The sequence below is a fragment of the Euwallacea fornicatus genome, chromosome 26 (assembly GCF_040115645.1).
Source record: "Euwallacea fornicatus isolate EFF26 chromosome 26, ASM4011564v1, whole genome shotgun sequence".
Taxonomy (NCBI): Eukaryota; Metazoa; Arthropoda; class Insecta; order Coleoptera; family Curculionidae; genus Euwallacea; species Euwallacea fornicatus.
Window position 1 is genome coordinate 2,528,993 of NC_089566.1, and position 22,949 is coordinate 2,551,941.

A 22,949-nucleotide genomic window follows, 5' to 3' on the forward strand; every position below is an offset into this window, starting at 1 on the left:
ATGTTTTCCGGCATTGCTGCCTTCAAGATGCCTTCGTTGCCACAAAACGGGTTCGTCAGGTCCACGGAAACCGGGACAGTACATTTTCGTCCAGTTAATCCCACAATGCCCCCGTTGTCCGCATAAGGACCTCCCTTTGGTTTGGTACCGTGTTTGTTTTCTTCGGCGGGAAGCGAGGCAGGTCGTCAAGTCTTGCAGAGTGGAATAGAGGTCGCTCTCTTCGTCGACCTTTACATGCTAAACAGCGGAACCCGAAAAGTCCCGAATTTGAAAGGCAACTAGGACGTTCTACAATCGCCAATACGCTTTGCTTGCAAATAAACCGAAATCGTATTATTTATTAAGCAACACGCAGTAATGTCGAAACAAATAATCTAAATGACGAAATTATTGTTTGAACTGTTTATTGTATCGCCAGTTTATTTGTAAACTTGAACCCGTTAATGGGGCGAAAAAAACGCAAGTTGGTCCTGGGTTATGAGTTGCAGTTTGCCACAATGTGGTTCGATAAAATTCATAAGTTAGTTTGCATACTATGTACGATACTCGATTTACTCAAGTAGAACCTAAAAATATGTAGCTACCCGACCGTTTTTTTTTTCATTTCGACAAAGGTCAAGATAAGTGTATGCATGTTATGGTACGTAAACAAATTTTTCGAGTAAACAACTGCGTCATTATGTAATTTGGCCAAATAAACAAAAAAGTTTAATTGCTCTTTGGTAACTTATAAAATGCTCGTTGTGTTTTACTAATTTAGGTGCAGATTATTCCAAGCTACCGCAAATTCCTCTCTAAAATTAACATTCGCAACCGAAGCAACTACCCAATTGAAAACCGTCGTAACCTTCCAATATTTCTAATTTTGTCAAGTCGGATAAACAAGTGACGTCACATTATAATAAACAAATAAACACGATGTACAGATAAAAGATGTATATTATGCATGGTCTTTCAATATACGTTAGTCGGCATTAGACATGCGTGTCGCACTCTATCTTTTTCCCGCTTGTCTGATAAAGTAAACCGCACTTATTTCGTGATACCGAGCATTATAAATTAATGTGGGCTTATTTGTGTCTGGGACAGTGGCGGAACATTTTGTTCCTATTGCGATTATATAATTACGTTGGAATGGCGAAACTTTCACTCCCATACGATTAGTATTTCAGAACCAGAACTGGCATGCTGTATATGCGGCTCGTAAAGACGTTAGAAAAAGGTGAATGTGACATTAAGGCGGTTTAAGGTCAAGGTTCTCTCCACTCTTCATTCATGACGCTCTACGAGGAATATTGGGAAATTGAAAACACGAATATAACAATGGAGCAAACAGATTTATTAGAAAGTCAAATCACCTACGACTATGTCTAATAAGCAAATAATACGTTCCTTAAGACCACATTACCGTTTATTCAAATAACAGCCAAATCAACATTAACAGTACAGTTCAAAATCCTTAAGCTTATACCTACTTTTCTCCATTATTTTTTTATATTAAATGATTTAATAGTTGCAGAATTGATAGACGATGGGAACTGGGATTTTTCGGATTTTTGGTATAAATTTTTGAGTTGTTATTGAAATTCGCCATTTGGACAGGATCCGGCTTCCGCAATACACTCGAAAAGTAGTTTTATGTTATCTACATACATACCTTTAAAGGCGCCAAAGCTTCAGCGATCCGTGAAACTGGAAATGTTAAAATCTCCTCCTGCTTTTTTTCCAATCAATTCTTTTGAGGGGAAATATTGCGTATTTCCATTTTACTCCAAAATTCTGCATCTTGAATCGAAATTTTCTCACAATTTTCCAACGTCGTGTATCTTCCATTTATTTCTCGTTTTGCACGATCATGGTTCCGAATTGCAGCGATTGAAAGGCGGAATCCTTCTGAGAAAATACACGACTTTTGTATACCCATTTTGACCATACGTTCGAAGCGTCCAAACGCTCGTCATTGTCGACAAGTATTCTCCCTGTTTTTGCAGTTTTATTGTCATAAAATAAGTTATTTTTATATACAAAATTACGTTAAAACACTTTATTTCACTTAAGGACTAATAATGTACAAACGGTGAGATTTGCAGCGTAACTGATCACAGAAAATTTTAACGAAGAATAGCGCTATTCACTAGTCTGGGGTGATTTCATGTTCATCCTTATCTCTAGGTTTTAATGCTATCCGGTTGGCTATGGTGCTAGTCGTACTTACACAAGATAATGAGAGACAAAATGAGGTGACACACAGATGACCGTATGACTCATGATCTAAGATGACGTAGATCGCTACGTGACTCCTCCCTCCTCAATATCAGAACATGAGAGTTCGTGTGTTTCCTGTAGTGTCTGGGGGGCTGGGTACTATCAGAATGTCACTCCCACTGAGACTTTGAACATTGATTTTCCCAATAGATATATATATATATGGCCTCTAGGGTATTCCTATTATTCATTGCGGAGTAGACTGGTTGGACATAATTGTTTCTTGAGTAAGTAACGTTGATGACACAGATATCAGTCTTCGATTTTGTTCCGAATCTTCTTCTCAAACTTCAGTGTTGATGTAGTAATGGTTTTCTTTTATGATGTACATTCGAAATAACATTATATTTTTTCTTATTTCTTCTTTCATCAGAAACTTTATTCCTTCAGAAGAGTGGATGGCTCGCTCGTGTTAGTGGTAAGATCAAGTTGATCATTCTGCCTTGGCGTCAACGGAGGTGCCACATAATAGAAGTACATAGTAAAACTCTGAATCAATGTTTCGAAATGAACAATAGCAATTTTAACTAATAATTAATTTAAATAAAAAGCAAGTAGGTACATATGCTATAAAAGAAGAACAACAAATAACAACAAATATTTATATAAAAATAATAAGGCGCACAGGTCCGTCATAAAAGTAGCTAGTACTAGGTACAATTATTTTTGTTCTTCCTGCACCGCTGGACAACTGCCCATGCTAGCCGGAAGCCGTGTCCCCTTGGACTCCAAAGGAATAACATGACGACTATGGTTGGCTTACTGATAAGCCGTTGTGGCCTCCACCGACATCAACGTCAGATGGGAACTGGTTCAGCGATATCAACATCATCTGTCCAACCCGGGCTCTGACACAATGATCTATGCCTAAAGCCATCGTGGACATCTCCAAAAGCACGGTGATGCTATCACTAAGATTGATGATTGTAGTGGCCCTATTGACTGGCCATTGTGAACTCAACACGTCGTAGACGTCTGGACGCTTGAAGCTCGTGAACGTTATACCAACTATTTCTATGTGGTCTTACATTGTTAGGATGAAGAAAGTCCCGTAAATATTCTTAAGGAGGAAAACGACGTTGATACTCACAGACTTGTCTCGTAAGATGCAAGATTAGAGTTTATACAAGTTAAAAACCGTATAAGTTTTACAGACATTTTAGGATTTGCTATTATACAGCGTGTGTTCCTTAAGATTTGCGCAAAAGTTGAATTAGTTACAATGGATTGCATTTTTAATATTTGGTATTTTAAACGTTTTCAATGCTCGATCTTGGTTACCTACGTAGAAAGAATTTAGTGACCTTTAGGTAGCGATTAGTAAAATGGCCCATATACCAATCGAAGGATGAAATATTTTAGTTAGAGCAAAACGGTTTTTCCATTCGTGTCACTCAAGTGAAATGGAATCCAAGTTCGGATTTTATTTGATGTATTTAAAAAATGACTAAAAAGAGCCTAAATAGGAATGTTCAGACGAGAGTCGCTTAACCTTAAATCGTTTTTAACGTTACTACTTTTCCGGCAATATCCAATTAGGGCAAATAGGGTTAGAATATCTTTTAAAAGGTGCAAAATCCGGAATAATTTCGGGAGTGTCCTTCTCAAAATCTTCTGGAAATGCGATTCGAGAGACAATCGTCGATAAAATTTTACACTCTACCTGTTATTTTGAAAATCCCTGTATATATATTTAATTTCAAGATTTACTCGCAAGCGAGAACATTTTTCTGTAATTTGTGCTACCATTGTTTAAGGATTTACTTTATTTGGGACACCGCTTGTCCTGCAAAGTTCTCTTTTACTCTCTCCAGCTGTCCAATTACTTAGTGTATGGCAAATGATGATTTATGAGTTCGGTTAGACAACAATAAACTATTTTAAAGTAATGGCTGGGTGCCGTCTTTAATAACATTTTTTTAGTGAGTCCTTTGTATTGTATGTAACGCACTTTGTGTAAATTATCGAATTTGAAGTTCTAAATGCCGATAACGTTTATCTACTACAAAGGTCGGCTACAGTCAACTACGGTCTCATTAAAATTAAAGGTAACAAAAATGAAAAAAAAACTAATTTAATATCATTTTCAAAAATCAATATTTAATCAATCCTGTATAATTTTGTCGCTACCTACGAAGGGTCGTGAAAATTAGCAGCGCAAGAGGCTTTAAAATAACGTTGAACTGGATTATACTTGATTATTCTTATACACTTTATGGAACAATAGGAACAACTCTAATTCGCCATAACTATTTTTTCATTTATTCTAGAATTTTGTTGGTCTAAAGGTGTCTACTTGAAAAATACATAAAATGTATTTATTAGAAGATACAAATTTTATTGCGTAAAAATAAACCGATTTACCACCACCTTCGGTAATAAAACGTAAAAGTTCAGATGAAATTTGGTATGAAAGATCATTAGTGCCTACAAAAAATGGAAGCGAAAATTAATGCGACAAGAAAAATATGTGTTAATTGGCTCCATTTTTGTCGACGCTGATTTTCACGTGTAGAAAGGAGGATACAATTCTGACTAAAAACTGAATTATCAATTTTAATTTTTGCTGACATAATCGCACGTTTACTCACACGAATACGTATATTAAAATACAAAAATAAAAAAATTACGATAAAATTGAAAAAAAATCCAAAAAGGGACAACTAAGAACTTGTAAGCAAACATCCTTACCACCGAAACTGTGAGGGCAGAAACTGTCCTTACAGTTTCTGTGGTAAGGATAATTGCTGATAATTATCGTGCTCGAAACTTAAAGCTGAGTTTTTCTTTGATGAAAACACGTACAAAGTTACTGGTGATTTAATGCATTCCTTTGGGGAGGCGATAGGGCATGAGGTAAGAAGTAAATTTACCCCATATGTGTATATTGCAAAACTCGCTGGATTTTGAGTTATTTAATTTTTTTTTAACTCAGGGCTTTAATGGCTTCAGAGCGATTTTTCAAGAAATCCTTTTTGGATTTTTTTTACTTTCGCTACTCGATCACTTACGTGACGTTCGGATCTTCAGTATGGAAAGTAATATGTCCGGGGCCATTTCCATTGTGTGAAGATTCTGAGTAAAAGCTTCCATAAAGTAATTGTTTAAGATTAGCTACCCCAACTTCTGAGCAGTTTTCAACAAATGTTCAAGGTAAGAGGCATTACATGTTCAACAAGCCGTTTGCGGTTCCACAAAAATTGCCGGAATGCTTTGGACGAATTCTTTAACTTAAATTTAAGTAATAACCAAATCTTCACATAATGGACATATTTAACTTCGTAGAAAAGAACAAAGTGTTAGTTAAAGTTATCGAGTAGCGAAGGGAGAAAAATTCAAAAAGGATTTCTTGAAAAATCACTGTGAATTTATTAAGATCCCGAGTGGAAAAAAATGAAATCAATCAAGTTTTGGTATATGTATATGTGATGAATATTATAACTAGTATCATAATATGTTATTGTAACACGTCGGGTTACCAGCAACCTTGTATAATTCAGTGTTGCCGAAAAAGACACAGTGTTGGAATTTGCCGGATTCCCACATAAATTTTTTTTTTGAAGCAAAACACTCTGAGCCAACGTACATCGACGGGCGGTAATTCCGGACACCCTGTGTTTGACCTGCCATGCCCTGACGCCGAAAAGGGATGATCACGTTATAGGCTAGAGGTGCGTTAAAGTCCGAGTTTTACTAAGAATAATGAACATAATTAATATGTTATGAAATATGCGGTTTTAATTCTGCGGATGAACCACGCGGGATTAAACAATCGGGCGGTTTTTCTTTTGCACTAAAATGTAATAATAATATTACCTGATGAACGGCAAACAAACCCCAAGGGAAAACAAATGAAACTCACGCATTTGGGAGGTTTTTCTGGAAAATAATTACCTATTATAAATTTGAATGGACATATTTATTTACTCAACAAACTACAATAATAATTATTTTCCCTGTAATATTAGGAATAAATTAAATTTCGTGTACTACTTAATAATCCGAAACGTGTGCCAACAAACGTACAAAACGTTAACAAAAACGTATGGATGTAGAGCAAATAAAAATTGGAGTAAACATATATTAATTTCGATGGATTACATTAGCATATGTTTTTCAGGACATTCGGTCGAAAATGTTTTGTTTAAAGTCCGGTCGATAAAACTGCATTCCTTACAAAATCGAAAATTACTTACACATTCACTTTTAGCTCAGCTAAAATCGCTGCTGGTTCCGATCACACTTCGGCGAGTGAGGCGAAAGGCGTCTTAAGGTGGAGGGCGAGGAGTTCCACATCCTCCGGTATTTATAACTCTCGGCGCATAGAAATTAGCATAAAACGTATAGCGAAGGGCCTGTAACAATATTTTAAAGGCTGTTTGTATTGTTTAATATTCGTTTTACTAGACTACTAAAGAGAGTTAATGAATGCGTACTGTCGTACAAATTCTCCCCCATATTTTGCTCTAGTAAACTTACCATATTTGGATTACACATAGATTTATTACTTAGACCGTGTTCTCCGTTAATTTGCAGGGTGGTAAAAGGTTTCTACTTTGTAGCCCCGTATGTATGCGTGCACAAATACGGACTAAAAGCATTTAGCTCAACACGAAGCATAGAAGTGGAAATAAACAATGGCAATAACTCTCGTTGTATTAAATGGAGTGATTTTGAAGGCTCTCGATCTGTTAAACCGGAGTTTATCTAAATAAAAGACAGCTTTAATTGGCGATACAGCTGCGCGTTTCTTCAAAGCATAAATTAGAGTAATATCTCAATATCGCTGAAGAGGCCACAAGTGCCGTCTCATCTTGAAGGCTGAAATCTCAAACAGTGATCGTCGAGAATATAAAAGGACGGTTGCTCGTCCAGGCAAGCAAAAAACGGTATCTCGTAAAAGAGAATCTATTAATGACATTTCATTTTTAATAGTTGTTTGTTTTTCCTGTATGCTTCGTCTTTACCGCAAACATAGTTAGCGCTTGAACAAAAAGCAGAAAAAACTGAGGCTCGCTAAGAATATTTATACTTCCAAACGAAACCGGCATGTATAGATTTAGATAAATATACACAACAAATGTTTGTTAAATATTTCTTCGAAACCACATTTTCATTGTTTACATAAATTAACCGATGTATGTCGTCGTCTTTCTTCCCATCACCTGTCACATGTGCTGACTGTCCGGCATATTTTATTTCGCTTCGCGTAGCCGCTGCCCATTGGCGGCACACCGGAGTCTCCTCATCCGAACGTAATTTTTTCAAAAGCCGAGCAATTTGCACAGCTAAGGGATTCCAACAAAGAAACACTTATTAATATCGATTCGAAGTTAATTTTCGAAATAATGAAGTCGACTGCACTCTCTAACGTCGAAGAGTTTTTAATTATCACTTTTAAATCCTCTTTAAAAAGGCTAAAAGGAGACAAAGGCGTTAAGAAATCAGCATCCCGCTTGATGGCTAAACCCCTCATCTCACCACTATTTCCCGGAATTCCAGTGGCGCGTCTTTTGTCCTGCCCGCGGGGCAATCAACCTCCGATAGGTTATCCCATAACGTGTAATATCGACGGCCCCAGTTTCAGAATTAATTTCAGTGGGATGCGTTTTGGTTCATCCTAAGTTCACGTATTCCGACGCTGTGTGGTGCAACTGCAACGCTCCAACGTCCTGAACGTAGGGACGTTATTGCTATTCGTTTTGTCTGCCAGGTAAAAGATGTGAAAAATGGGCATGGACGGGCAAGACACTGATGGAGCGGAACGCCAATGGCTGTTCCCTTCTTTGGCAAATTTGATTGCGATTTTACAGGTCACCAGAGACTTTTATATTTCAACTGGCAAAACAATGATGGAGAACGCAAAATAAAGGATGATCAATAATGAAGTACCCATCGCCTCCGGTTTGCCATTGCTTATAGGTAATTGCGTTTTAATAATTTAGTTCGAGCAAAGTGGTTTTTGTTAGTCAGAACTAGCAATTTTGAAGGTTTGTTGGAGTTAATTATAATAGAAAATGGTTAACTAAGGTTACTTTTCTTTTGCTTCGGTTCGCCCTCAATTTAGGTCTTTTGGTTTCTTCAAAAGGAAAATCCGACCCAAGAAATGGGTTTCGCCCTTTTAGGTTTTAGATTTGAAAATTTCGGGACAGTCATTAGGTCCGCGCCGAAATTGGTAACTAAGGTCAACTCGGCGAGTTAATAAACTGGAATCCAGCGGTGACAGAAACTCGGCTGTTTCGCACAAAAATGTAATAATATATTTAATATTATAAATATAGGTAAATATTATATATATTTTTATTATATATGAATAGTCCCTGAAAAACCCCGAGCCATCCAAAGCTAGTGCGCAGTAATTTAATAGCGCGTTTTACGTCGAAATGTATGACAAGTTCATATAAATATAGGTCCGCAAACGCTTCGTTACCAAGTTCCATTGCGTTCAAGTTAAAGGGCTCACTAAGTTTTTCCCCCAAAAAGACTACAATTTTTAACACGGGCGCTTACGAGGATAGTCGCAGAAGTACCCGACCTGACGTATAGATGGCGCTTTTTTTGCAAAAAAGTCACTTATATTACAAAGACCTAACCTTAAAAAGCTTATGACTAAAGTTCGAAGGTGCTACGTTGATGTGAGCGTGTTTTAGAGCCGTTTTTAGTGAACGCTTTTAGAGATTTTGTGAGCATGAAAGAAATTGATCATCGATGCTTTCATTTGACCAGTCTTGGTCTATTCTAGATCAAAGCGGAGTTAGATTCTATCCTGGGGAGATCTGGTCCTTCGTTAAAACAACTGTCAAATACTGGAAGAGTTTAGATGCGGTCGTGCGAATTGTCAAAACCAGCTCCGCAGTGGGGGGCCCAAAGGCACTTCAGATCGGACCACTTTAGTTATTGTAGTGAAAATCCACAAAACTGCACTGGAAAATAGGTATTTCGAATGGTACTGCGTATCGCATTGTGACCGAACGTTTAGATATGAGAAACCGTGCGCGAGATGAACAAAAACAGCTCTGTGAGGACGTCCCAAGGGAGTGTTTGGTCAAATCTCACAGCAATAAAGCCCAGTTTTTGCCTCGATTCATAACCGTGGATGGAACGCGAACCCATCGTTTCACTCCTGAGACGGAGGAGCAGCCAAAACAACGGACTCAAAGAGGAGAATCGACTGGAAAGAAGTCGAAAACCGTTCCATCTGTAGGAAAGGTGATGACGTCAGTGTTTTGAGATGCACGTGGGATCATTTTGATTAACTATCTTCCTAAAGTTGAAACAATAAGCGAAGAAATTGGGACAAAGCAGCCGCATTTGACGAAAAAGAAAGCCTTGTTTCATCAGAACAACGGGCCAGACCCCACTTCCGTCATCGCGATGGCCAAAGTCAACCAACTTTGTTTCAAACCTTTACCTCACTCGCCTTATTCGTCAGATTTGGCCCTCTCAGATTATTTTCTATTCCAAACTTGAAAAAATAATGGAAAGAAATTGGCCAATAACGAAGAGGTGGGGTTGGAGGGCGATGCTTATTTTGAAACATTCGAAGCTTCTTACTATAAATAGGTTATAGAACCCATAGATCATCACTGGCTGGGACAAGTGTGTCAATTTCAAAGAAGACTATGTTGAGAAGTAATGTAATTTTTAATTTTTTTTTCTTTAGGGTCTGGTACCTCTGGGACTATCCTCATAGTTTAAATTTAGAGTGTTTGTCACACGCCATGCTCTACCCAAACGGAGTGGTTAAATCATTGTGAATGTCTATAAGATCGCACTTTTCCTAGAGTCAGACTTCCTAAGAAATTAAACGCTACCGAGGAAGAGCTGACATTCAACAAGATCGCTTGTTCTGCAAAATCCAAGATTTTCTTCACACTTGAAATACCCTTTAGTCGTCTTCAATTTTGTCTGAAAAGCCCTCAGGCATTTCGGGTATTTATTAGAGGGACAGCAATTTACAATGTACAGCGACCACAAGCTCATCATATTTGCGTTTCGAAAGAAAAACCATCGTCAAACCAAATTTAGACACCTGGATTTCATAAGCCTATTTACTATGCACATTTCTATTTACCGTGGATCTCATGATCATACAGTATAGTGGCAGTTCGAATACCTAGGATCAAAGAAATCCAAACGGAAATTAACTAGGAGAACACATGTCCACAAAGCGGATACCGAGTTCAAGAGATTTATGAAAAAGCCAGCGGGCCTTCGAATGAAATTGGGGAAATTTTCTGAAACAGAAGTATCGATTCAGACGTTCAATAAAACCTTTTTTCCTAAACATTTTACAAAATCTGCTTTTTTACTCTTGACATTCTTCCTTCCCAGGATTAATTGCTATGCTACGTTAGAACCAAAAGTCGAGGATGTAACGACGTCACATCAGCCCCAGTAGAAATATTTTCTTAACGGTCGGTTAGGTTTGAATTTACCTCCTTCAGAGGGATGCAGCTATTGTTTAATTATGATTTTCCTGTTCGCCAGGAATTGCCTCATCACCCGGCCATGAAGCTATTAGAGTGTAAAGTGCAATTTTCGATAACTGGATGTCAAGAATGGGCTTACTACAGAGCAGCGAAAATATTTTTAGTTCTTCGAAAATTTAAATAGCTCACTAGGTACAATTCACGTGGTAACCATGGCGTACGTCCTGCAGCTAATGGAATGGTCCAGTGTCTCTTCCAAGTCTCTCCAGAGAAATATTTACCCACCGACCACTACTTACAGTCTTCAGACACGATCAACTGGGTCAAGGCACGACGTTACGAAAAATTTTATCTTCAAAAATCTATCAACAACGGATCAAGTTTTCTTATGCAATGCGTCAATACACCGCTCAACTATAAATCACTTAACTTTTATTCACGTGACAGGCCTCATATAGGCACTGATGTCACACGTTATCAAAAGTAATATGTTGTAGGAATTTCTCGGGTATTGGTGCAACGCCATGAATATTTAGTTTAAAACGCCAGAAACGACAAAAATTAACTAAAATTGACTCTTCCCAGTGTTTCGGGTGTCAGTTGAACTGAGAAACGTTAACACACTAAGCGGCAACCATGCAAGAATGTGTTTAAACATTAAAATGTTCCTTTATTTCTTTTAGCATGTTAATTTATATGATTTGTCATTTACGTCAATCGACTCTCAACTGTTACATTTTGTGTACGTGAACGAAAAGCTACACGAGTTGTAGCGACATTAGATTGTGCCACATAGACTAAAGAAGCGATAGGACAGGACAATTCTGATAGATGCCAATGGCAAAGATCACACATTGCGACCTAACAATCAATCACTTTTCACCATTTCCTTCGGTGAACCACAACCTAGCAAAGCAAACCAGGCCTAACTAGCCACCAGTAATTTCGCGTAAGCAGATCTGGTGGAAAAATACGTTTTGTGAATATTCTTTATGGTCTTTCGTAGAAAGTTCTAGCAGTGGGGTACTGTGAGGTTTTGCACAATATCACAATCCGCTAAAGAACTGAGGTGTGAGGGCAATTTACATGCTCTAAATAATCGAAAGACGATGATGCGTTCTTAATGCCCTCCACGACTTGACGGAGAATTGAAAAAATCCGAAAACTTCCCTGAAATCTCCAGGAGTTTCTGTGCCGGGTGCCGAGTGCCAAAAAATGCCGCTTAATTTTATTTAAGATCGGCGAACTTTAAAGAGGTTACCAATCAACTTTAGGGAATTCTTAATGCTCTAGGGGAACAAACATTCTCAAAATATGAAGATTACTGCGAATAAAGTACGTTTACACCGCGCAGACCAATTCAGATCAAGAACCAAATTAAGCGGTAGTTGAATTTGGTAGAAGTGCGTTTACACCAGTGACGTAGAATATGTAGATTAGAATTATTTTTTTGTAGTTTTCACGACAGTCAAATCAGAAAAAAATGAGGCCACCGTGACCTTTAACATCTTAAGCCTGGTCTAAACAATGTAACAAGTGAATTTTTATTACCATATTGTAAAACAAATATGTTATTGAACATTGTTGTGCAACAGTATGCTTTTTGAGGCAGCGTTTAAACTGTATTGCAAAACGTATCACAATAACACATATTTAATCAAAATTGAGTAGCAAAATAGGCAACTCTTTCAACATGTCATAAAGATTGGACGAGCCAACTTCAGTTATTCAACAAAGTTTTACAATTTTTTTTTAGATATCACCGAGCTTTGTTGGACGAAAGACAGATATGTTCGAAAATGCTGCTACGTGCGACAATTACAGACTATTTTTTCTAACTGAACTTCTTTGTATAAAACGTGTTTTGTTGCAATTTATTCAACAAACAGTTGCTTTTTTGAAAGAGTGCTGGAACATTGATAAGCACGTGAATTAGTACTAGAGCATTTATAACTTAAAAAAATATTTTTCGATCCGCCCCATATATATTGAAGTTCCTAGTATAGTCCCCCTGTATGTCCGTTTTACTCCGAACTAAGCTGAAGTGCCAAAAATTTGGTCAGGAGAGTTTAAACCGTGCAGAAAGTCATTGACTCCTTTGGTCGACTATTTTATGTGCGCGGTGTAAACGTACCAATTTGGGAAAAAAATTAAAAATAACCATTCGAATTACAAAATCAGGGAAAGTCCCAGCGTTAGCTTAAAAGTGGAGGAAGGACATTGAGGAGAAGTCAATGTGGTTATATCAAGAGGATACGAATTAAATCCCTCAACTTTCCAGCAGCTTCTAATCGTGCGCCTCAAACCAACACAACATTCTTATTACTTTCAAACTCATTCCCTACCCACTTATGAATCGACATTTTATGATTTTTATGTCTCATGGAACGATTTTTCACTTAGATTATTACGAGGTGAGTGAGAGATGAGAGTGAATGAATGTTCAGGGTTGTTCCTGAATTCCCATCTTAAGCCAAATTTATGCCGTTCCTCAGGCAATCGATCATCACCAAAGAGAGCGGTTGTATTTATGAAACCGATATTTTTTACCCTGCGTTGGTTACTTTCAACGGACAATCTTATTACCATTAAACTCATTTCTTACTCGCTTGCTAGTGGCTATTTGACGAGCCTTATTGATCGAAATACATTTTTGACCTGGAGTATTACGAGATGGAAGGTGAGTGTGAATGGATGTTTAGGGTGGTTTTTGAATTTCTATCTTAAGCGGAACTCATTGCCGTCCTCAAGCCACCGGTCATCGTCAAAGACAGCTGTTGGACTTGTGAAACGCACATTTTTTTACCGGGATTGGTAACTTTCAACGTAAAAAATCACTTGATAATCCCAATGGAATTTGACTAGTAGGACAGGACTTATGAATTATAAACTTTGTGTTACTCGTTGAAGTCGAACGAAGATTTTCTCATAGTGCGAGCTAGAAAATCGAATCCCGGTCATTATTTCGCAATATCAACGAATTCTTGACAAATGGTGGATGACAGATACAACACGGGCGCGGATTAAAAATGGTGGTATCCAATATAGGGGTTGTCGACGGAATAAGCTTATTGTAAAACAACATTCCCGCAAACATATTGCTGAACCGTAATCTGGCCCGGGATAAATTCATCCCAAAAAAAACGTGGAATCATTGTTGTTTACGAAAAAGGGAGAGACCAGACCGGGTGTGGATTGCAGCCGAGTCATCTTGCCTATGCAATCGCCCTCCGAGCGAAGAATGTAAACAAACCCATCACGGCCCCTATCAATACACCGACTGATCTGTTGTTTTGCTTTTTTCCTCTTGTTTTTCCCGTCTAGCCGGGAGATTTTTACTGTTATCCGGTGAAATTGCAAGCAGAGAAGCCCCTTTCGTGTTAAAAACTTCGAAATTCAATCAGGTCGAACTTTTTCCCCATAATTAATAAATACTTAGATTAAATAATGCAGTATTTCAGATGCGCGCGTTTTTTGCAGACAGTGACGACACTGTATCGTAAAAGGTAAATTCATTAATTAACGGGCAGTATATAAACTGTTGCCTTTTTCCTATAATTACCATTAGCGCACTAAAAGAGAGATGTATCTCTGCAGTGGACAAAGCTAAGAAAAATCTCGCAGGCCTTATCTTGCCTATTAGAGTATGTTGATGAACTTCTTGGTTTAACATACATACGTTTATGCGTTAACATTCCAGTTTTCATCGTTTTTCTTTTGTGCAATCCCAACGACCATTAAAATCATTCTTATCTGAGTACGAAGTTGCAGTTTAGTTCCCGTAGTCAATAAAGCCGCTCGTTACGCTTAACTGCCATTCTTCAGCAGTAAACCTGTTTAAAAATTAATATTAAAATTTAATAATCTATTGATAAGAGATATTGTTTACACGGGGGTCCGAATCATGTATATTAATTCGCCAGCATGTCGCTTTAGCAAACACTTGGTACGACATTGGCAGACAAGTAGTGTAAAAAAAAAAACAGCCGAATAACGTTCTTTCCTTTTCAAAATGAAATTTCATCTTAAGTGGAAAATGCGCATTTATTCCAATCAGTCACGCAACGAATCGAAAGAGTTTTTGGTGGTGCAGCGGTCGACGGATACGAATTTAATAGCGTAAGTTAATGATTATTGCTATACCATAAAAAAGACACATTGTTCATGCATTTGGCATTCAGCCTTTCATCCCCCAACAGCAGGTCTCAGCAATGAAAAATTACCACTGAAAATTGTTATTTATCATTCTTATTCAGTATGGAGTGATCGATCATTAATGAACAATTCAACATTGAAGTTACTTTTTGTTGTGCAGTCAACGGGAATTGAAAATTCACAATGTATTTGCATATAAGGGGGTTTTTACTTACATTGGGTGGGGTCTAACTTATTTGTCCTTAGAAGCGGACGCACAGATGTCTGCCGTTCAACTGGACGTGTTATTTAATTTTTAGTTTGGAAATTGGGCCAGTAGGATAAAAAAAGATTTATTTTAGCAAAAATATTTTTAAGTTTTGTGGTTTCAGTCCTTTGAAGCAACTTCGGAGTCAGCCAGCTGACACATTTTTCTACATTAACGGGAGAAACGCGTTCAGTAAAGACTAAAACGGAACTTTCTAGACCAAACATCATTTGTAAAATTGTTCTGTAATTTATATTTCATAAAGAACTATCTGGAGATTCAAAAAATTTGAAAAAGTTGGTTGCTCAAATAGCATAAATGCAAACTCAGATGTTCCTTTCAGTTCTTTATTTGACCTATTTATGTCAAGTTTCATTCATTCCTTTACTTATTTATCACTGAAAAGCAGTTTTTTTGTAGAATTACTACTGACATGTTTTTTTTTTTTGTAATAACAGTGGTAAACGTGCTCACTTTCGCACTGCTTTTTTTTACATATATGTCTTCTGGGTGGAATTTTTCAATTTTACCAGAACTCCGTGGTACTTCCACCTTTGAGGATCCTGTAGATTTTGGCATACTGCTAATCAGTAAGTTATTATAGTACAAGTGGCGATTTTTATGACTCTTCGTTAAATTATGAAATGTTTAATTTTTAAATTCGGTAGAAAATATTGTAAAAACTTAATCGTCACGATCCGGAATAGATAAAAGAATAATAAAAAAGTGTTTTATGAGACCACTTTCATATCTGCATACCTGAGACACATACCAAATTTTTATAGTACATTTAAAAATTTTGAATATTGCAGCCTGAAAATGAGTTTGTTTACATCCGTTATTCCTCTTTCTTTTCAAAAATTAAAAAAAGAAAATATTTTGAGTAAAATGTTAGGTAAAACACATGCGTTTTCAGTACAATTTTATCCAGAAATATACAGTTGTCCAACGCTATTGAAAGAAACCTATTTTGAAAAAATTATAATGTGTATAATTTTCATTCCCATTCAGTTTTTAAATTACGCATGCAACAGCTTTAGCTACCACACGTCTATCTTCTAGATATCTTCTTGGTGCGATCTATCCTTTTATCGGATAAATGAGTCAAACATAATGCTAAATCTGAGTACTTCAGATCTAGTTAATTCACAGCTTGTTAGAATATAGATGCAACTGTTTATTACCACTTATTAAATCGATCTTCTTACTCTTGGAAACTTGACTTTGACTTGACATGGTATTTTTAGAAACAAACTTGTTAAGGCTTAATGAAATACGAAGATTTAATTTGTTAGCAACACAGGGACAAGATCGAGCAGTAAAGTTGATTTGCTGGTGTCTTTGAGATATTGGGGTTCAAATATTACGTTTTTCAAATTTTTAGTAGTTATAACCTCCAAACGGCTTAGGTTGAAAAGAAGGGATTTACACTCTCCTCTTTTCAAGATCTATCACGTGAAATATTTTTTAATAGTTGCACATCAGTCGAAATTATTAACTTTATTTTTCATAACTTTATGTCTTGTATTTTCTTTATTAATGAAATTTGAAACAAACTAAAAATGTTGTCTTATAAATAATTTTAGGTAAAATCCTAATTGGTACTTGTTTGGTTCAAGGTTATTTGAAAAATTTATCATTTAAGGACCTCCTTGCATTTCCACTATTGCACGATTCATAAAAAGAAGTGTTTAGTTTTGTAGCTTCACTTTAATAGTTGCTGCTTTATTTTTATGATGAAAAACAACCGTTATTCTCGCATGTAGTTAAAAAAAGTTGTCTTTTACCTCATTAATAATGGTCTCCAGAGGAGAAAAGTGCCAGCTTTTATGACCACAAGGTACAGGTTTTTAACGTTTGAGAATTTTCATTAACGGGAAAAATACAACTGAAATTTCGCTATATAATTATGTACATAAAATGTGTGATATATGTACGTGAAAATATCAAAATTACTTTAAATTGCGATAAACTTCAAATTATTTAAAAAAGCTTAAGTTTTAGGTATTCGAAACCTTACTAAAACAGACGCTTATTTTGATCGGAGAATCGAAAAATGCAATAATGTACAGGGCATTCCATTGAAAACGACATAACTTAAATACTTTTTAATTTTTTGGAATGCCTTGTATCTTATGAAAATAATTTTAAAAAATAACCATGATAGAACCCCGTATAGCTCAAAAGTGAAACTTTTTGAAAACATCGTATTGTGACCACAATATTCCGTGCTGCATAGCGTGAATAACCCTGTATAATTATTGAACTCCCGAAGGTTCTTACAGTCCGATACCCCCGACAATAGTTTTAAAATTAGGATTTCCTAATTTATTTTGTCTCACAACAATTTGTTTTTGTGTTTCGTTTATGTTTATAAATATTAATGTAGCCCGCACTTTAAACGAATTTGTTCTATTTTTGGACACAATAAAGGTGAGAGAAAAGGAATCATACAGGGTGCCCCACGATTAATGCCATTTTTTTTGTATAATTAATAAGAAATGACCTCATTTCTCTATATTCAAAAGTTATGTCAAAGTTTCTTTTCGAGTTTTCTGAAAGTAAAAAAAATAAATAATTGTGCATAAACACATTCAGGTTATTGGCAAATTACGACTTTTTCTAAGCACATGTTACAAATCACTAATTGAAGAGTGCACCGAATAATTAAAATGTAAATACCTAGAAGATGGACAGTCGGACAGCGGCCATGAGGTAAAGCGTTTGTACATATTAAGATTGGCACAATCAATTTTGTTACTCCTGAAATGAGGGAAAGTGCCGTCGACGGCGACCTTATTAACGATACGAATTTTTTTTGCGATTAAAAAAAAAACAAAAAGAATGTTTAAACAACATATAAAAACAATTTTAAATTCGAACCCCATGCGGTTTCCTTATTGATTCAGGTAAATTTGGCGAAACCTTGATATTTGCCACAAGAAATCTGCGGTTCGGCTATACGCGCACCATTAATTATTCGACGCTCTGCGTGTGCATACAGAGTGTTCAATGACGAGGGCAAAAATACCGAACGTCTCCGACCGGGGGTCCGATTTTCAATAGTTCAAGAAATATTTAGGTTTTTTTTTTTTTTAATGACATCGTTACATGTTTACTAAAATTGCGACTTCAATGGCAAAAACTATCCATAGCAAAAAAACAGCAGTTAGACTGTGCTTCGTCATTGCCTGACAACCAAGTGAATGTCACAAATGGCTCGTTTTTATTATTTGTTGCTCACACAATTAAGAAAAACCATCTCTGAGAAGTAAAGCCTTTTGGAGAGAGAAAAAAACAAGTAATATTTTCTTTGCGGTTAAACAAACTGCTATTTAATTGCATTTAATGGATACCCGAAGTACAAGAAAGTGAATTGTCTTGTTTGTTTACAGATTACAGGTACAGGCTATAAATCTAGTTGGTATGTAGTGCTCAATGTTTTTTTAATGTTGTTTAGTAAAAAGCATTCTGAGACAAAAGTGTTTAACGATGTTTACTAAGCGAGAACGTACTAATGTTGTTTTTATTTATGGCCTTTTGGTTGCGCTTGAAGCTGTTATGGGTGCACCGTTATGTAAGACTGATAGAGAACTAAATTGGTCACGTCGAATATCAAATCTAACTTACATCGGTCTAAAGAAGATTCAATGTGTCGTTGAGACGGTGTTATTGTTACATATCACTTCAAGCAAAGCCAGAATAAATAAAAAAACACTTATATATAGGGTGTCCCATTTAAAGCTGTGAACGAAGATCGCTCAAAACCGGTGCATTATGTTAAAAAAAAAATGTTCCAAATAAAAGTTATCCGTTAAGGAGGGGGACATGGCATGAGGATAGTGACTTTCGGCCAAGGCGTCATTTTAAGGTCATTTCAAGGATGACTTTTTTAATACAAGCGACAGCCCCGTATTTCTTCTAGATCCTCGTAGACCCTTAAAAAATGAATTTATTTCATTTGAACAATTCTCTTATCAGAAGTTTTGCTGCAGAGATTTTCTTGCTTTTTGCCCATTTTTTGAGACAGTCAAAGTTATTGCATTTTTTTTTCTAAAAGAGTTTTGCAGTGCATATCCTGTTTGTACCTCATGACAATCCTTCGATCTATTAAAAAAAAATTCTTAAATTTCCTCTTATTAGAGTCTAGCTTATGACCAGGACCGCAGGAAATCGATGTTCTTATTTCGAAAATTAATCTAATTGTTTTGTGCGAAATTATTCAAAAATTACCCTTTTCAATCCAAAATCCAATGGATCGCTGCACGTTGGACGAAAGACTGGAAATGGTTTTTGTTCATGGAGAGACTGGAAGGAGTATCAGTCCGGCAGTAGAACTTTATGCTGAAAGATTTCCGGATGAAAGAGTTCTCTGTTGGACAAGTTTGACACACAGTGTTAAAAAAATTTCAAAGAAACTAGAACGTTGCAAACCTCTGGTTCCATACCACACTTTGAACTTACAAAATGCACAAGTCTCACGTTAAATTGTTTAAAGAAGACACATTTTTTCCATCATGCCTGACTAATTTGATGATGCTCAATCCTCATTACTTCAATCATTAGCTTTTTACAAAACTGCATTTTTCAAATTCGGTTGGGCATTATTATGCCAATGAAGGAGGTTTATCTGTCTACAAGATAGAGTGTCAATTAAAGGAATTCATGTAAAATGTCGGCCTGGATAAGAAGAAAGTCCTATCGCCAACGTATCAGTATGCATCAAAACCGTTCGACCGCCTACATCCATTTTTCCAGGTGTCGGAGTAAGACTAATTCCAGAAATGTTCCGTTTTTTTTTTTCACAAAGACAAACCTCCAATGAAATACTTCTTGGGGTCAGAGCCCCAAAGATTTTTAAACCCACTAGATTGAGTTTTTCTTCAAATATATTGTCTCATGTGCACTTTTCCGTAGAACGGAATAATTTCTTCATCAATTCAAAGTGCTTTGGTTCGTTGATTTCTATCGTGTCTATGCGGCATATTCGGCAACGGTCGAGCATTCCGAAATTTGTGCACAGCCCTGGCTTTTTTCGGAACGTTCCAAGATTCTGAAATTTTCATCGTGAACGCAGCAGGAAATCATATTCAGAAATGTTGTAAGAAATTATCCTATTGATGTTGGTACTTTGGCCTCTCGTGCCCAAAAGTGAAAGATTCTTAGTGATCTATATACGCATCGGCATGAAGGGCCCAAAAATAATTTTTATTTCCTTTGAAGGTGTGTTAACGGAGCCACCTCTTGTAGAAACCTCGCGCATTATTTCTAAATAGGGCAAAGTTTTCGAGCAAAATATCTCGAATATATTTTTTAAAGCACACATCTGCTTTCTCGAGAACACATGGTTTCTTGACTAATTATCTGTTAGATAATGCGCTCGTGGCTCACCACCGGGTGAAAAATCATTACTCCGCCGTGAGATTCTTCCTCATCACGTTGGTTCAAAAAAAGATCATCATCTGCGTCACTAACTGGTGAAAGTTGGTCAATATCTCAATTGTCCAGTTACAAATTATCAACGATATCTTGCAGTTCCTTCTGCGCCAAGGGCACGGAAAAGAAGATTTTTTGTCTCAAAAAGGTTGAAATTGTAAATATCTAACTTATCTCCGCCGATGCGTTAACAAATATCCGGTTCCAAGTAATTTTCCTTTCTTTTCAACCAAATCAGGACGTATCACTCACGATATTTGGGGTCTGAAGAGGGTGTACAAGATTTTCAAAAATTAAGAAAAAAGACTGGACGTAAGTTTACATAAAGCCTCATATACGGGGAGTTGCAGTTTAAGATTTTTAACATTTCATACATTCCTACAGTTTTTCGGACATCGAAGTTTGATTTAGAACATTACGGCCTAGCCACGTGCAGTTTTAAGGCGATTCCGAATATCTACAGGGTCGCCTTTTCTAATGTCAGGCCTGAAACTTTTGCGCCGGTTCCCGTTATTTTCTTCAAACTTAAACTTCTTTTTCATTAAGGAAGTTTTTACACATCTTGCCTCTAACTGATATCTCCGGTCGTGTCCTAGACATTTTAAAAAAGCACCGAGTATCATTTTCCCATTAATTGACAGGGCAATCCCATTGAGCCCCTTCGATTTTTTTATTCAGGTCCGAGTGCTCCAGATTTTCTGGTAAAATCCAGTTTTTTCGTTAATATTCTTCTTAGTTTAGAATTTTGTCCGCTCAAAGAATTCCTAAGAATTTCGTCGAGCGTTCTGCGGTTCATCGAACGTGGCAGGAAATGCAGAGAATGGTTCGATATGCAGATGTCGCAGGAGCGGAGGATCGGACAGAGCGGTCACGTGCACCTTAAGCTGGGTCCATCTGAGACGCGGACGTGGATCCCTTCTTGACCGCTGCTGGGGCGTGTCGCAAGACCGCGCAGTCGCCACGTGGTTGGCTCCATGCGGGCCGCCCAGTCGCGAATCCGATCCGCTAAGGCCCGGCCCACGCAACAACACAACACATTTTGGTCTATTTTTTCTCTACAAAACAACAAAATAAAAGTCTTGAGATGCTGCGGATCTTGCGCCACAAACCTGGGCCTGCCCTTATTTCATTCGCCAGGCCGCGGTCAAGCCAATGCACAATGCTCCATCTCCTGCAGCTAAACCGAAACCAAAAATAAAAGGACCGACTCTCCTCCTGCTTGTCTCTTCGATCTTCACCGCCATGCACCGATTTATCTGATTTATTCCTTTAGCTACTTAAAACGGAAATCTCTTAGGTTGCCAACGCCGAATCTGTTTTTCTTTATTTATTTTTTTTTTATGTATTCGAAACACGCAAACAATCTCACTTTAATCAGCTGCTTTACGAGCCGATTTAACGTCTCTGCAGGTACTGCCGTCAGCAGTTTAATTGGAAGAACGACTATAGTATTTTCCTCGTAAAATCCAGCTGAGATAATAAATGATCCAGCTTTGACCTACCCCAGTAAAAATTATCGGGCATTTGCCAATTAATGGGGGAATGATCTTCAAAGGGGAGACTTTCGGGTTTTGTGGCACTAACAAGAGTGTGGATGAAGTTGAATTTCGTATTCTATTTCGTTGCCCGAGTTCTCCGTTACAATTCTCATTGAATCTTTGTGGGATCGTTTGTAATGTACAACTTCAAGCGAATCTCCGAAAAGAGAGGCGTGAAAACGTTCCAAGTAGTGTACATTATACCGTCTTTGTATTAGCATAAATATTTAGCTATTCATATCACGGCACGAGGCAATATTTTTACAACGAAAGCTACGGTTATTTTTCAGTCGAAAAAACGTTATAATCATACTATCATCCCCTAATTTAGGCCTTCTTTTCCCCTTCACGCTCTGATAGCGGTTTATGTGGAAGAGCCAGCAGTCAACCTACTTTTTTTTAGACGAAGGTGTTCCAGAGGCGTAACTCGCAATTCCGACTACTTGAAACGAGCTCCAAAACTGCTTTATCTCGTCCCCCAATTTGTTATAAAATAGAAAAAATTGCATTTCTGCACCACGTCTTTATTATCGACGATTTACGCATACGCCGATTAATTGCCAGTTAATTTGCGAACCGGCCCTGTGTACGTCAATGGAGACTAATTTAAACTTCTTTATTTTCCGCGCGGAGATCCCTCTGATGCCTGATCCTCTTAAAATTATATACGCTGTTGAAATGTGTTTAGTCGAGTGTGAACAGAGTCTTCGATAGGCCGTATTTGTAAATTTCAAATTCTAATTAGTTCAAACTTACGGGTCCAAACACGTTAGAGAATAAACATTGAACTGAGGATAGCTGTTGCGAACAAATGTGTGAAAACAACGCCTTGAAACAAATGACTGCTTCGCTGGGAACACTTTATCTACGCATGCG

At 37.1% G+C, this 22,949-nt stretch overlaps 1 protein-coding gene and 1 long non-coding RNA gene across 11 annotated transcripts in view; one reads left to right on the top strand and one right to left on the bottom strand.

Annotated features, from left to right (window-relative positions):
• The window catches only part of LOC136347076 (forkhead box protein P1-like), a 167,315-nt gene that overhangs the window by 81,203 nt on the left and 63,163 nt on the right, over nt 1-22,949 (top strand). The window lies entirely within an intron of this gene.
• Nucleotides 6,228-22,949, bottom strand: part of LOC136347117 (uncharacterized) — a 118,956-nt gene continuing 102,234 nt past the window's right edge. The window contains exon 4 of the long non-coding RNA XR_010733432.1: nt 6,228-6,620. This is a non-coding gene — a long non-coding RNA (uncharacterized lncRNA). The remainder of the gene's footprint in view (nt 6,621-22,949) is intronic.